Source organism: Pleurodeles waltl, chromosome 9 (assembly GCF_031143425.1).
Source record: "Pleurodeles waltl isolate 20211129_DDA chromosome 9, aPleWal1.hap1.20221129, whole genome shotgun sequence".
Lineage (NCBI taxonomy): Eukaryota > Metazoa > Chordata > Amphibia > Caudata > Salamandridae > Pleurodeles > Pleurodeles waltl.
This window is the reverse complement of record NC_090448.1, coordinates 272,039,372-272,056,706: the sequence shown is the minus strand read 5'-3', so window position 1 is coordinate 272,056,706 and position 17,335 is coordinate 272,039,372. Positions and strand designations below refer to the sequence as shown.

Sequence of the window (17,335 nt, the reverse complement as noted above, 5' to 3'; positions counted from 1 at the left end):
ACATCAAAGATTACTCAATTGAAGCTTATTTGAATCAGTGACTTGTTGAATGGAAGAGGGAAATGGTGCCAGCCTTTACCATCCTGTTGCTGCTGGCACAACCCATACGGTTGACCTTTGTTTCTTCAGTGTGCCATTGATGGTTTCTCTTTTACAGAATTCTTTGACTTTATGAAACTTTTCTGGTAACATTTCTTGCAGTAAGACTTGACTTTTCCATGTGAAATGGGAAGCTCTGGGGGGAACCATTTTGATCTTCTTAACCCAGCAAGACCACTGATGTGGGCAACTTCTCTGTAGATGACAGGTCCATAACTGTTTTACCTGGACATGTAGTCTATTAGATAAATCCTACCATGGCCGGCCATGATGCAGGCCGACCAGTTCACTGGAGACCAGGTGTTTGTTACTGATGAGCCACAGCTGGACTGGGACTTGATGGTTGCTTAGTTTTAAAGACCTCATCTGAAGCGCATATTGTAAATATTTGAGCTTTAGAATTGTTTCGCTGATAAGTTGAGTTTGCTGTCAATGCTAAAGGGAACTACTTGTGTAGTGCTAGTCTGTTTACATTTAAACAACTGAGGTTTTGAATAGGAAGCAAAAAACCTTCTGCTTTAATTCAGATTATTACATGATTGTTCCCTATGTTGGTTATGTGCTAGGTAGGATATTTAATCTGTGTTCAGAGTTTCTCTTGCACAAGAGATGTTAGTTTACATGAGTGAAAGTCTCCTGCACTGCATGTTTATTACAGAATCTTGGTTACTCAGATGATATTGTGTAATATGCAGAGTAATTAGTGCATCCGCTAGAAAGAGCATTGCTGTTGTCTTTTCGAGATTGTGTAAAGGTATTTTCAGACCTACACCTTCCATATGAAAGGAGGCATATGAAGGGGGTCCACATGTCTGCTTAATGGGAGAGATCTTGATCTGTGGCCACGGACAGTTTCTCCATGTCGAAAATAAACCATAGCTTACATAACCACAAGAAGTGGTCGGGGGTTTTATCAGAGCCCCAATTAGAGAGCATGAACTTGTGGGCAGCTGCCAAGGCCATTTGTCTGCCTCTGCATGAGAAGAGGTATGTCATTGGTTTCAGAAGTCCTAAGATAGTGTAAACCGGCAATCTTGTGATAGATGTATCAAAAGCTCAGTCAATATCATTTAGTACTCACTCCCAGAAGCGAGTGAGCTTCAGGCAATACCATAACAGGTGTAACGGGGTTCCCGTATTGCCGCACTCGCTGGTCGGGCTATCCATTTCTGCACTCTCAGGCTGGAGGGGGAGTTTAAGTACCAGTAGGAGGTGATCTTGTAAGCTGTTTCAGTGCTAGCTATGTTATGGCCTGTGTGGTGTACCCTATCAGTCCAGTCTTTATTGGATAGAGTCCTGCCCAGCTCCGCCTTGCCCCTCAGCTGCTCTTTAGACTTGGCTAGAGTTGTGTCCCCTCCCAGCAGGGCGTAAATAAGACACTTATCAGGCTTAAGAAGAATCCATAGTTCAAAGGGAGACAATTGCCGCCCCCCCCGTATCCGAGCCAGTTGCTGAGCTGGAGATATCGAGATATCAGACGTGGTCTGAGTTGTCCACAGAGTAGTCTGCTTTTTATTGGTCGAAGGGGCTGATCCCCCAAGGTGTCCTAAGAGGGACTCCAGATGCTTACAGCCGCCATTCTGCTAGCACTTTAATTGCTGTTGTTGCAGCCTGGGAGCAAAGTCTGGGTTATCCAGGATTGGGGTCATGGTGGAAGGAAAGGTTGTGAGGCCTTCCTTAGTCACAATGGCGTCCCAGACACGCATTGTCACTCTCTTCATTGGGGAAGAGTAGAGGACCCTGGCTCTGTGGCGGCACAGCAGCCAGATCTCCTTCCAAATATGGTCCATGAATGTCCAATGTTTCTCTGAGAGTGACTGGTTCCATTCCACCACAAATCAGAACTGGGCCGCTCGAAAGTACCAAAGGAGATGAGGGACTACCAGTTCCCCACTCTCCTTTGGACGGTAGATCAAGTGTTTATGCAGGTGTGGCTCCTTGCTGTAGCAGATAAATTTATTAATTGCCTTTAGCGCATGTGGTGGTGGGGTAAAGGGCAGGGTCTGGAAGACCTACAGAATGCGTGTAAGGATGAAATGGCATAATGCAGGATGAAGTGCTTATTTTATCAAATGTACCACACTTCCTCCTGAACACACTGTTACAGGAGCATACTGCATGATAGCTCGCTTCTTATTTATAGATTTGTCACACTTTCACATAAGTGTCACTTTCCATAACCTTTCTAACAAAACCCTTTGGATTAACACTTGTTTGATTCAAGATTGAGTTACCCAGCTTTGCATTATTGAAGAGAGTTGACTGAATAAAACAATAAATAAGAAACACTGATTATGTTAAAATCTATATTGTTCCCCTTCCAATACGAAAAAAACTAAAATTGTTACTGTTGATAGTGCTACAGTAGTCTTGGGGTGTGGCAAGATTCCTCTTCCAGTTGATGATTATTATCATTTTTTTATGTTGTAGCTGGCTAATGGGAGAACAGCAGGAAATGGGGAGGGGCACGAGGGAAAGCAAATCACAAAAGTGAGACGGCAACTTGGATTACAAGAGATATACAAGGAGAACAAGCAGCTATGAGAGAGCAAGCTGAGCAGGAGTCTGATTTTTGGTGCAGTGTGGAAAGCACAAGAGGGAGAGTGCTAGAAAACCCATGCTCTCTGATAATATGTTTAACCAAAAAGAAAAAGTATTTCCTTAAACGTGAGCGAGTGTGCCCACCAGGAGGCACCACTTAATCTCCCTTACGGTTGACCATCTCTACCCCAACCCACCGAATCTCTGAGAATAAAGAATGGCCACCCCACCCTTCTTTGCAGGACAAGAGGACCAGAGTTATCTAGGAAACTAGGGGGATTGTCATCTATGGATGTCTTTCGGGACCAAATGCGTCTCTTGTAGGGGACAAATATCTGCTCCAGAGCGCTTTAGGAGGGAAAGGACAGCCAGCGCTTGGTGGGGTTGTTAAGTACCCTTAAATTGAAGCTAAGAATCTTAAAATCAGTGGGTCATAAAGGGAGGGCATGGTAGCAAAGAAGGGTTAACAGAAGCTAGGGGCGGGCTTCGCTGAGGACCAGCCGACCGGTGCTTAATCACTACTATGTTGCTTAAGTAGCTTAGCGGTGACTCTGGATATGACTGAAACAAACACCCCAAATAATTCTGCAAACAAAGAAAACCAATATGACTATTATGAGAACCCAATGGTCCGTACCATATGGAAAAACATACATGTTGATGGCTGATTGGGTGGGGTGAACCAGTCTTGCCAATCTCTGGCAGGTGAGGGCCCATCCAGAGGGAATTAGAAGGGCCATGACAAGTCCTGGAGAGCCATGTCCCCCCTGCCCATCCGTACAAAGTAGAATAATATTTCAGATGGATTCATGTTCCCCCTCCTCCCCTCAAATAGGAGTATATGTGAAAAATGCTCAATAAAAAGCTGTTCTTTCGGGGTCTCCTAAACTTGTCTCTGAACCTAGGAAGGGCATGTTTTCAATTGCCAACTTTTCAAAACTGCATTTTAAACAAAAACTTGATGTTACTTGATTCGGTGCTATTACAATGCTGATCTGCACAGATAGAGGAAAATCAAATAAACCCAGTGTTTTTAACTGACTCCATGTCACGAGGGCAAGGATCATTCAGAACAATGAGCCGTGAAGGGCCTAGAATGCTGTTCTTGTAGTTTATCTCCATAAGAAACACAATTCCTGTCATGCACAGTACCACATACTGAAAACGAGCATGGGCAAAGCTAGTAGGTCTTTCCTATACAAGACTTATTCAGGCCTAAAAAAAATCATCACATTTTTACTAGACCTGCAGGTCGAGTAACTTGAATAATCTATTTGACCTAACTATAATGTACTGTGCGCGCAAACAGGTCTACAATTGTGTGATCCTAGGCAAATATTTTATTTTACAGAGTCGCCTTTTCCTTCATTCTCGCATGTGTGCACCTACAAATATGACTTCAGCGTTTCTGCTGTACAAAAAGTCTTTTGTTTGGTTAACTAGACTAAGGCCCAGATTTACAAGCTGCGTTGCCTTACTTTGTGCGGAGAGGCATTTCCTTAGGTGTTGCTTGGGAGCAACACCCATGGATTTTGACACAATCACAGATTTACACAATTTTGTAAACCTGGGAATGTCAAAACCCTACGCCACTCCAGGGGTGGCGTAGAAGTGATGCAACAGGGAGAAATATCTTTAGTGTTCCCCATTTTTTCCTCTGTGGGCTGCTTTTTGCAGTACACAAAGAAAAGAGGAAAACTCCTCTTGGGGTTGTTTTTGTGTTAGAAGGGGCCCCATCCTGTACAAAAACAATCCTCTCCGCAACACTGGCACCCTCGCACTGTGGTGCAAGGGTGCCTGCATTGGCACGTGGGGGCAATTTGTTCACCCGCGCTGGGTAAAAGGACAGGAATGCACTGTATCTTCCCACTTACTTGCAGCCTTACTGATAAAACTATGTAGTGTATTACAAATCTTTGAAAACTGGGTTTCAGGGACATATTTATCATTTACACATCACCAAGTAAAGTGTTATTTGTTATTATCCTATTAAAATATTTTTTCATCACACTGAAGAACAAAAAATGGTCTTTCAAAGGTACTAACACATTTTGAAATGTTTGTACAGTAGACTTAGTTATTTAAATGTTGTATGTAAAGGAAACCCACCTTGCCTTTCATTTCATAGTTTTTACAGGAGGTCACGTTATGCAATCCTGGAACTCTGCAATCAGAATGGAAAAAGACAAAATGACTTTTGACCTCTGTCTCTGAACACAGAGCAATGGTAACAGGAACATGATTTAAAGGCATCTTTTTCACTGTCTGACTGAACAGAACATATGTTCTTTGTCAACTCGCCAGAAGGGGCGAGTAGGTTCCAAATATAGCGTGACCTGATAATAAAAATAAAAAAAATTGCAAAGGGAGTTGTCGAGTAGATTTTTCTAGCCCTGCTGTTGGCTTTGTCAGTGTGTTTTTGCCATGTTGTACACCAGGGTGGCTGCAGGGATGTTTAAGTCCTATTCTCTGGGACACATTGTTTGCTGACAGGGTCAAAGTTTTCATGTATTTATTGTCCCTCACACCGATAGATTCTGCCTCCTGCTGCTCCAAAATTCTTCTCATCTGCTTACAAAGATGAGCTGTTTTTTTTTGGCCTTCCTTCCCTGCACTTAATAGTGCTTTGGGTCGCTGACAACCATGCCCAGAAGTGCCACCCACCTCTCTGACCTCCGTGTGAGGCACTGTTATCTCTTTGAAGGTCGGAGAGCCAGCCTGACGCACGCTTTCAGTTTCATACAGAGTGCAGACTAACACTCAAAACTGCATGCCATCGGCAGCGAGGCCCACCGTTGCTTGGAAACCGAATGAGCAAGTACTGCCTTTCAATATAATCCCGCACTCTAAAGCCTGTCACGGTGTCCTGTACCGTCATTGGTCATTGCCCCCATGCGTTTTGGTGTCCAGTGCACAGCACATTGCCATCAGCAGCCAAGAACTGCGCTGCTCTCACCTGCACCATGCTTGTTACTCTGATCATCAAAGCTATTATCGGATCTTAATGCACTAGGTAAGAGAGGCAGCAAAAAGCATAGTCAAAACATAAATGCTTAAGTGGGAATTTTATAGCTAAATATTTGGTAAATCTCATGAAGGTCTAGAAAAACAGTGTGCCAGGGCTGCATCAAAAGAAGTGTTGTCAAAATACTTTTAATTTATTTAAAGTTAATTACAACTTTTTATATTTTGAATATAGATTGTGCCTCACTCATATCTACAGTGGTAGTTGCTCTGTAGAGAAAATAAAGGTTACTGCATGAGCACCAGTAAACACACGCAATGGGTAACAACTAAAATTAATACACTGTACACAAAAACGTATCCAGTATGAAAAGATTAAAATACGTGACACATGTTGTGATGTGCATTTCGCACCAATAGCCTGGCTTGCGAGCTACTAGTTAAACGTATGCATGAAGTGTTATAAGTGAATTGTGCCCCCCCTCTGTTTTCTTATCTGTATCAATCTAGAATAGGTCACGGGTACATTTCTGTAATGGTATCTCAAATAGAGCCCCGACGGACCCCTGATTCCAAACTGATGATCAGAGCACAGCATTATGCCCAGTCTAGCGCTGTGACTGCAGTCCCTGAGAGCTGTTTCAGTCGTTGAGTGGATTGCGCTTCACATAGTCTATGCTTGCTTTTAGCTGCAGAGAACAGTCTGCAAGCCATGGCATGTGACTGCATGAGTGTCTGCTCGAGATAAGCTTTCTTTGTGCTGCGTCTGTGCCTACATGAAAATGCAGTACACCCCCCTCCCTCAGCGTTGATGTCAATCTTTCATCTCACCCAGCCACCTGGGAATGGGAGGGGTACTCTGATAAATCCTGCTCTACTCTTTGCCTTCTTTAATCGTGAATGAGAAAGAAAGGAGGTTTAAATACTGTCCATGGGCTGTCTGCGTCGAGTTTTGAAAATGCTGCCTTTAATGTAAAGCTATTACATGTTTATTAAACTGGAACTCATATGTGCTGTCACATCTTTTGCATCACCCCATATACAATCTGGTTTCAAGGGGCATATGAGAACTGTCTACAAGATTCGTTATTTCTATTTAAAGGACTTGTTTTCTACACAATCGAGACACATTGTTTTGTAAAGTGCAGACCATGTTGTCTTTGTGATGTTACCACGGTTCCCCACAATTCAGTGGTGTTTGCATGCATGGCTGCATTTGGGGCATTATTAAGAGTGCATTACAGCCTTTGTAATTTCATGGATTGAAAGCTTGTGGGGTTCTGAAGCTAAACCTACCAATTGAGAGACACCAACCAATAACAAGCATTTGCAATGCAATAGGTCTCGTATTTGTGAGAGTTACAGCTATCGGCACTGTAAATGACTTTGTCTTTTGGTTTGGAGTGTAGTGGATGTATGCCTGGTGCCACAGCAAGCCTCATAGGCCTGTTACTGTAGGAGAAAGGACACAACACAACCACCATCTTGGGAGTGTTTCTGCCTCATTCCTATAAGACTGGTTGTGATCTCCTAGAGATGCAACCCTTTCAAGTGTGTTTACCTAAACTTTTATAGCACCAAACAAGCCATGCAGAGTCACCTTCATGGCATTTAACTCTGAGAATGAGGGGGGTCAAGAGAGTGAGGAGCAACGAAGTTTTAAAGGAATTATTCCTATACATCGTCCGTACTAGCCTAACTTTTAAAAACATTCTCTGTATACAAAGAGAATAACAGAAGAGGCAGCTTAACTGCAAATGAATTATAGCAATTTTGTTATGAATGGCACCTGCTTTGCAGTGCTATGAAATGCCAGAACCTGTATAACCAAGCGCTATATTTAAAAAATGAGTTATTCCCAGACTGCCCCAACATGCACCAGACAAAGAACCCTAGGGTAGAGGATATGGCGTAAGGGCCAGAGCTGCCGACTTTGGAGCTGGGGGACACAGTTTGAGTCTTGGTGCAAGCTCAACATCCTGTGATTCTGGGCAAATCACTTAATCTCCCTTTACTACCAAAAATAAATGTGTTCTTGTACAATGTAACCGGTGCTCATGTGAAGCACTGTAATATCTTTTTATTGAGCGCTATATAAAACTGCAAAATAAATAAAGCGCTCCAATACCTTTTGTGTTGAGTTCGAACTACATAAAACTCCAAAAAAGAATTGGAAAATGACACCGCAAAGAAACAGCAAGGTGTTCGAAATAGGAGGAGAAGCAACATATCACCATGAGTGCGAAGCAGCGAGGCAAAATAAAAAAAAATAAAAAATTGTGCGCCACACTAAGGTGTCTCGCAGATTGTGCAATAATCCATGTAACGGAGTCAGTCTCCAAGGCAGTAACAAAACAGTCGCAAGGTGGGACAAACAAAAGCATTTACCAATGACCTAATCATACAACATAATGACCTTCTCTTTTCTAAAGAACCCCACTTTTGCATCGCTCAGCGCAGATACGATAATACCTGTGGAAATGGAATACGCTGTGTAAGTGTGGGCTGTGCAAGGCTTGAGTTGTACAGTGTACTGGATATGCAAGGAATCAGTGATGCAGGGTATCGACCTCCTCACATGATATCTGCACATGGTAGCTGAGCAACGCTGCGTATCATTTTTGCAGTGACCTGTGGAGAATATGAGCTATATAATAGGCATAAGCATTACTGTATATTTATGCAAGGGGAAAGGATTTTACATGAGGTAATTGGTAGATATGAGGTGTAAAGTGTATGTGAGCTGTGCTATAGAGTATAAACGTTGTTCCAGAGACTAGGTATGCCATGCCCAGGGACTGTGCATGAGCTATGCAGAACACACGCTGTGTGGAGTTTGAGCTCTACTTTGCATTAAGCCTGCATGGTTTGAACTGGAAGAGGTAACTAAGTAAATTGCACGAGCTAGGGCAGGCATGTCATTTCTTCTTAACATCTTCACTCACGAGTCAGTGCTAGCTGTAACCAAAGTACTTTTTTTGTTTTTTTTTTAATTGCCTTTCTTTGGGATTTTCTAACGAATGCATTTACATTGCTAGCTTCCTCGCAACTCACCCCCACCTCGGAAACAAAAGGGTAGTTTCTCAGGTAAGTACGTTAGAGACGAATTTGTCTTTGTTTGCTAGCGATTTGGTCACCCGTAGTTTATTGGATTTGGCAGGGTGCTAATGTTTAAAACAAAATTGTGTAAAGTTCGTGGGTCAAGTGCATTAAAGTTAGGTACAGTATTTAAGAATGATGCAGTGAGCAGGAATCCCCGCTTGCATTACTGACATGGGTTCCAGTATAAACAGGTGTTATTTTCTGAAGCGTTTAACAATGTGGCTATGTGTAACGCTTCCAGAAGGCTCATTTTATTAAATGCAAGTGTATGAAGAAGAATAGAAGCAAGATTTGTAGTTTTATTTTAAAAACAGACCATGTACCTCAAAAAGATGTGCTCCTTGGAAAAAGGATGAAAAGAGCAGGTGGTTTTGCCATACTACTGTGCAGTTTGTTTGCTTTCAAAATACAGTATACCCCAAAATATTTGCAACAAAAAATGGTTACGCAGAAAACTACTATGCAGAATTAGACAACATTGAATATTATTTCACCAAGATTTCAGTTAACACGTTTGGCGCATGCTGATATTTTAAAAAGAAAACCAAGGCTAATCAACATAATCACTTTAAAAAAAAAATAATTGGGCCCTGTCCTTCTTACACAATGACACAAACCTGCATCTGCTAAATCTATTAACTTACATGGATGCCGAATTAAGACTTTCAGGAATTCGTAAGTTTACATAGGTTTGCCTGGAAACCTACAACCGTTCCAGATTTCTATTCATAGTCTTTACAAACATATGTCTTTTCCCCCCCATAGTTAAATTTATGACCTTTTCCAGGGTGCAAAGGTGGTTACAGAAGAGTTGTGATGCTTTCAAACATGTACAGTGCATGCAGACAAACATTTGCACTGCAATCCAGGTCTGGGAAAAACACTTCAGCCTGAGAACATATTTTCTCCAAAATATTACTCCAGAGAGGTAAGAGAACAACTCTTACAAACCCCACTCACTCCTAATTCATAACTCCAACACAAAAAATGTGGGGTGGGGATTCTATTCCACTTGCGGCAGTTTTCTAATTCTTGCTCTATACCAAGTACCTGGTCCTCAAAGAAGATATATCCCTTTTTATGGATCGAAAGGCCTCACCCACTTAGTAGTGGCATGCTTCTTCATAGGCCAGTCCTTTCCCCCGGGGTAAGATCGTACTAATCCAGCTGTCTTAACTGTAGCCCCAAAGGTGAGCTAACTCCTATTGGGACAGGGAGAGCAGAATAAAGTATCTTCTGGTCAGTAGGGCACCAGTATGCCACAGAACTTTAACATAATGAAAGTGCTAACATATTCAGTCTTACTGTGATCCTGAGCAGAGCCCACTCATAAACTGAGATATGCAGAGTCTTTGAATAGTCAAATATTTGACATAAAAACCTAGTGTGTTGAGAGTCCTTTATAATAAGAAAGTTGGCATGAACAGAGCCGTGTAAGAACACAAATCCTGAAATAATGTGAGTCCTGGCATAACAAGAGACTACAAGCCGAGCTCTTATATGAGAATGCTGCCATAATTTGAAACTTCATATGGTGCCAAATGGAACAAGTAGATTTATTTATTTTTATTTACAGGACACCTAGCTTTCTGAAGCATCCTATCCTTTGGACAAGAAGATATTTGATAAAATCCCACACCACTGGTGGCTGCTGTTAAGCACGGTTAAAAGTTAGTGAGGCGGAGAGTGGATTTGTTGGAGTAGAGTTGAGTAGAGGGAAGTAGAGTGCAGTGTTGTGGACTGGAATGGGGTGGATTGGACTAGAGGTATATTGGATGGGGTGGATCTGGATAGGGGTGAGGCTGATTGGGGTGGTGTAGAGTTGATTGGGGTGGTGTAGAGTTGATTGGGGTGGTGTAGAGTTGATTGGGGTGGTGTAGAGTTGATTGGGGTGGTGTAGAGTTGATTGGGGTGGAGTGGATCGGCCTGGGGTGGGGTGGGGTGGATCGGCCTGGAGTGGGGTGGGGTGGATCGGCCTGGAGTGGGGTGGATTGGATTGGATCGGCGTGGGGTGGGGTGGATCGGCCTGGGGTGGATTGGATCGGGGTGGGGTGGATTGGATCGGCCTGGGGTGGATTGAATCGGCGTGGGGTGGATTGGATTGGATCGGCCTGGGGTGGGGTGGATTGGATTGGATCGGCCTGGGGTGGGGTGGGGTGGATTGGATCGGCCTGGGGTGGGGTGGGGTGGATTGGATCGGCCTGGGGTGGGGTGGATTGGATCGGCCTGGGGTGGGGTGGATTGGATCGGCCTGGGGTGGGGTGGATTGGATCGGCCTGGGGTGGGGTGGATTGGATCGGCCTGGGGTGGGGTGGATTGGATCGGCCTGGGGTGGGGTGGATTGGATCGGCCTGGGGTGGGGTGGATTGGATCGGCCTGGGGTGGGTGGGTGGGTGGATTGGATCGGCCTGGGGTGGGGTGGGTGGATTGGATGGGTGGATTGGATCGGCCTGGGGTGGGGTGGGGTGGGGTGGGTGGATTGGATCGGCCTGGGGTGGGTGGATTGGATCGGCCTGGGGTGGGTGGATTGGATCGGCCTGGGGTGGGTGGATTGGATCGGCCTGGGGTGGGGTGGCCTGAGATGGGTGGATTGGATCGGCCTGGGGTGGGGTGGCCTGGGATGGGTGGATTGGATCGGCCTGGGGTGGCCTGGGGTGGGGTGGCCTGGGGTGGGATGGATTGGATCGGCCTGGGGTGGGGTGGCCTGGGATGGGTGGATTGGATCGGCCTGGGGTGGGGTGGCCTGGGATGGGTGGATTGGATCGGCCTGGGGTGGGGTGGAGTGGGATGGATCGGATCGGCCTGGGGTGGGGTGGAGTGGGATGGATCGGATCGGCCTGGGGTGGGGTGGGGTGGAGTAGGATGGATCGGATCGGCCTGGGGTGGGGTGGGGTGGGGTGGAGTGGGATGGATCGGATAGGCCTGTCCTGGGGTGGGGTGGAGTGGGATGGATCGGATAGGCCTGTCCTGGGGTGGGGTGGAGTGGGATGGATCGGATAGGCCTGTCCTGGGGTGGGGTGGAGTGGGATGGATCGGATAGGCCTGTCCTGGGGTGGGGTGGGGTGGAGTGGGATGGATCGGATAGGCCTGTCCTGGGGTGTGGTGGATTGCATTGGATCGGATAGGCCTGTCCTGGGGTGGGGTGGGGTGGATTGCATTGGATCGGATAGGCCTGTTCTGAGGTGGGGTGGATTGCATTGGATCGGATAGGCCTGTCCTGGGGTGGGGTGGATCGGATAGGCCTGGACTGGGGTGGGGTGGATCGGATAGGCCTGGACTGGGGTGGGGTGGATCGGATAGGCCTGGACTGGGGTGGGGTGGATCGGATAGGCCTGGACTGGGGTGGGGTGGAGTGGATTTGCATGATTGGGGTGAGGTGGAATGGATTTGCATGATTGGGGTGAGGTGGAATGGATAGAGGTGAGGTGAATTGGAGTCAGGTGGATTGTATCATTGAAGTTTGGGGTGGAATAGATTTGATTGGAGTGAGGTGGAATGGATTTGATTGGGGTGAGGTGGAATGGATTTGATTGGGGTGAGGTGGAATGGATTTGATTGGGGTGAGGTGGAATGGATTTGATTGGGGTGAGGTGGAATGGATTTGATTGGGGTGAGGTGGATTGGAGTGGGGCAGAGTGTTGCGGATTGGACTTATGTGTTAAAGCATAATTTTGGAAATGACATACAAGAAACAATGTCGCTTTGTAATAGGAAGTAGATAATTGTCATCTTTTGAGAACAGTGCCCATGAGCACATACAAAAGAGAACATGAGTGCAAAGTGAGAAAACAAAGACTTGGCAAACTAAAAGAGAAGTTAACTCTAGGAAATAAAACTTTACAATTTTGTTTGTCCTGCTGAGCAAGGTTTTGCAAGTCACACGCTTGGTGTTTGCACGGCACTAGAAGTTCAAAAGAGCAAAATAGTACCTCAATCACATCTGGAGCAGCAGATGGGCACTGATTAAGTTGAATCACTCCGCTCGACCCTAAAAATAATTAAATAAAAGCAGATTTGCCACTGAAATACTGTAAATTAATATTTACGGTCTCTTCATATGTGCAAATGCTTTCTAGCTCATTCTTGTCGGACTTTTTTCCAGCTTCTTCTCATTTTAAGTTCTGCTTTATAATCGTTCACCTATTTTGTTGAAGAGGTGCAGTCTGTTGCAAGCCAATTCTACAAATCAGGTGTGTTTTATTTTTTATTTTTATCTACAGATGTTGTAGAATCTTTGACTTTACAAAATTTGAAGTAAAAACATAATGCTTGTTTTTGTTCCAGTAGCAGTATATTTCTGCTGCCTTTTAGCTAGCGATGTCGCACGGAGGGCGACAGGGGACCGCACCCTAGTGTTGCTCCCCTGCTAGGATGGTAACTGAGCACATGGGGCTACAATAGGTGGAGAGGGTTGGTCACCCCTCTGGTTATTGCTCTGGGTATCGGGAGGGCAGGAGTAAGGCAAAGAGCTCTCAAGGGGTCATCTCCCAGGGCTGGGCCTCTTTGGCAATTGGGGTTAACCGCTCACCCAGTATAAATAAAATTTTATATATATATTAGCTTTTACAGAAGTTGCAGTGATCGTGGCACGGTGGAGTTAAAGGGTGATCCTAAAACTTTAAAACAACTAAAAGGCCTATGGTGTGTGGGGGCTTGGGACCAAAAGCAATCCCGCAGGCCATAGTGAGTCTTTGCGGCGGGCCTGGGATAATGCAACAGCACTTCTTAATCCTTCAAGGGACAGTTGCAATCCTGAACAACTGGGGAGACTGGCCGGGGGTCACGCTCTTACTGGTCAGGAGCATGACACAAAAGTAGAGAGTAGGGTGGCAATGCACTGTAAATGAATGAGCTGTAAAGAATCTAAGTGCGTTGGTGCTGAAAGCTTTCTCAGGATGGCTGTCAGCTGTTCATGAACTCATTGTTGACACCTGGACCGCTTGTAAGCTAACCCAACCTGTGTAATAAACTTAAGACAATTTTTATCCACAAAGTGTCACTGTTGCAGGACTTGTATTGTAATTTCAAGGTCCTCACATCCTCAAAGTGCTAGGGGTAACACTGCTATGTTAGACCCATAACTTGGTGACTTTGCCGACTAATCTTGCAGTCTCTGGTGTTGCCCGTGCACCAGAGGTCATCTAGCTGTTCAATTAGGGCACCCTCCCAGCAGCCCTAAATCAGTCCAGTATCTTCAGACCCCCATGTTTGACTGACCCTCACAAACTAAATCTTTGATCTGTATTTAATTGATGATCTGAATATACTGAAGGAGTTCGAAAGGTTGTATCAACAAAAACTCAAAGATCAATCAAAACTGGAATGTAACTTTGAAACTGCAATTTTGGTGGTTGTGTGGCTGAGCATTGCACGACATGCATATTTCCACACTGCCTGCTCTTTGACAGAAACAGGCCCTCCTTGTTCTCTTTACCTCATTGGGGCCTTGTTCTTCTTGGCCCCAGACTGGTCTAAAAATTCTTCAGTAGCCGCAGGTTACAGTTGAAGATCAAACATCAGTCAGTGGAAGATCAAACATCAGTCAGTAGATGAAATAATGCGCCTTTTCTAACCGTGTCAGTGTCTTCAAGCAAGCTTGGTAGTGTGCCTGCCACGGACTCTAGCTTTGGAACTTTAAAACTTCGGTTAAGGTAACTACGCTTTTGCGCAGGTGACCTGCATTATATCAACAGTAATGGGTTTTGTGTCATACCGTATGTGTTAACTACATCTCTTGAAATGCTAGAATGCTGTCATCGGTGCCTGGCATGTTGTGAACTAAAATAAAATGTAGGCTTCCAGGTGAAGAAAGCAAAACCCAGCCATGTTACAAAGATTTTCATACGTCTATTTGAAGGATGTAAAGTTTCAATAAACGTCCCTTGTAGCTGGGAAAATGAATGCCTGTAGTATTAAGTTGGTGACTAAGTTGTGCCTCGATTCGGCGAGGAGGTATGGCTCCCATAAGTTTAGATAGAAGAGATCCTGCACAGCGAGGACCAGCGCCAGCGTTATAACACTTGTACTTCGTTAGATACAACCAATGTAGCATGAATGCGCTCACAAATGTGGCAGAATCTTTTCAGACATATATTTATTGTTGTCACCCATGTCTGCTGTTTAAGCAGTTGCTGCCTTATCACCCAAGGCAAGGCCTCGGTTATAGCCAATCCGTAAGTGGTTTTACTGGAAAGCCTGATGGGAGGAGATGGGTCTGATATTTTTATATTCGAGGGACTCTTATTCTTAACGGATGCACTGCACCTTGTTTCATTTGCAACCAGTAAACAGTTGTAGAAATGCCAAAAAGACCAGTTTTTTTTATACGTGCAATGTGGCTGTTTATGTCGATTCTATAGATTACATAATATTTTAGTGAAAAGTGGTTGTACAAGCTGTTGGTGTACGGCAGTTGTTCCATTTTGTTAATTAGGGTCATTAAGTAGCATTCAGCTCTTAGGCTGTGTCTGGTTAACATGTTGACTGGAATGCATTACTTGGGAGTGAGACAATTTACAGTGCATTGCGGAGTTCTTCAGTTTTTAAAGAATTTGCATTGCTGTTTGAGGGTGTTAGAAAGAGCCTCTTTTGACACAGTTAGCCCCCACTTTTTGCCTGGTATTTGATGTTGTTAGAACCCATGGTCCCTGTTAACCTGATTCCCTGGGCCAGATCTCTTTTTCCAAAACTGTTGTGATGCATTGGCACAATTGACAACACCTTTAACTGCCAGTATAAGTCCCTAATAAATGGTACTTGGGTACCCAGGGCATGGGGTACTAATGGTAGGCCCCTGAAAGCAGCAGCACAGATTATGCCATCTTAAGGGATCATGCATCCAGGTGCACCCAGCACTCCCATTGCAGGTTGACTGTCCTGATGCAATCCTAAAATGCAAAACTGACATGGCACACAACCTGTGACACCTGTCCACTACTGCACCTCTGGCAGGCCTTTCAGCCCTAAGACAGGGTGCATTATACTGCAATGGTGGGCATAGATGCATCAGCAATATGCACCTACAGTGTCCTTACCAAACCTGGGACATAGTAAGTGAACAGAGTAGCCATTTTAAATGCATGTGCTGGACACTGGTTAGTACAAGTTTCACAGCTACATGATGGCCATTCTGAACCCTAGGTTGTTTGGTATCAGACAACTCAGAATAATAAATCCTAACTGGCACCAGTATTAGATTTATTGCAGAAGGCACCCAGGGGCCACCTTAAAGGTGACCCCCTGCAAAAGCTAATTAACCCTGGCATGGTTGCTGGTCAGTCACAACCAGCCTGCCACCACCAGGCAAGATTCTGGAACCCTGGGGTGAAGGCCTTTGCTCTCTGGGTTCAGAAAACAAAGCTCTTACTGGGCAGAGATGTTACACCTCCTCTCCCAGAAAGATGCACAACCCTGCCTGCAAGATTCAAAGGGCTTACCGCCCATGAAACTCTACCCCCAGCCCTGCTGCTAGCAGCAGATGGCCGCCTCCATTGCAAACGCCCACTTTTGGCAGGAGCAACGGCGGGAAAATGTGCAAATGACAGGAGTGGCCACCCTCAACCTGCACCATCTCTAAGATGTTGCATGTGAGGTGACCCCCTCCATTTTATTTTCCTCCATCTTGCATGGTAGAAAAATAGCCTATCGGGAAGTGACCTGCCCACAGGAAGTAGCCACATAGTGGGTGTAGCCACCCTAAGGTAGATGACCCATTGGTCACTACTAGGAACTCCCCTAAACGCCCCCTAAATGCAGTATTTACCGGGTACCCCTAGACCTGTGGATCAGATTCCAAGGCCACAAGAAGGCCAGCTACAAAGAAGACCCCAGGCTCCAGAACAGAAGGCCTGCTACACAAAGAAGGTGGTGCCAAACCCTACCTACTGCACCCAGGACTCCACAATCGCCACAGAGGGGTTGACTGGACAACCCTAGAGGACCTCCATCCTTCTTAAAATTGCCAAAGTCCAGAGTGATGGCATCACTCCCTGCAACCAAGAAGCAGAAACCAGTGAAGTCCAAATCACTGACTGGCCGCTGACCAAATTCCACCCGACGGACCCGGAGGACAAACCTTGCAAGTGGGCCAAGCTTGGTGGTGCTGCGACCTCCAGTGGCTGAACTGTGCAATAGCCAGGGATACTGGACCTCCAACGTTGGACACCCAGAAAAAAAGTCTACTACGGACTCTCAGAGAACCAGAAACAAGCTCCAGTCGTGGGACTTCAGAACACAAAACAACCACAGCCCCAGAGTGGCCCTGCTGACCTTCAATCCACCTTCAAAGTGACCTGCTTTCTGGTATCAAGGGCACGTTTGTGCACAGTTCTTGGCTCACCTATCTGATCTGCACCTGGCATCCCTGGCCCCTGCACTGGAGAATCAGCTGTGCTCAAATGGTCCCCCACCCTTGCAACCTTTACACTCCAAAGAGACCCACCAGCTTCACATTGAAGTCCGCCTGTGTGCGATTTTCCAAGTGGTCCCCCGCCATGGTCCTGCACCTGCTTCAGGGACTTTGCAGCAGCTGCTCTCGCCAGAACCGGGAGCCACCCAAACTTCTGTGGCTGGTCCACAGGACATCTCAACAACCTCAAACTAAAATAATGACAGGGCACAATGGTAAACG

The 17,335-nt window shown here is 45.5% G+C and overlaps 1 protein-coding gene and 1 long non-coding RNA gene across 2 annotated transcripts in view; both read left to right on the top strand.

Annotated features, from left to right (window-relative positions):
- Window positions 1-17,335, top strand: part of BTG1 (BTG anti-proliferation factor 1) — a 76,877-nt gene that overhangs the window by 22,203 nt on the left and 37,339 nt on the right. The gene's annotated exons all lie outside the window — the stretch shown is intronic.
- Window positions 1-17,335, top strand: part of LOC138259159 (uncharacterized) — a 34,517-nt gene that overhangs the window by 14,992 nt on the left and 2,190 nt on the right. The window lies entirely within an intron of this gene.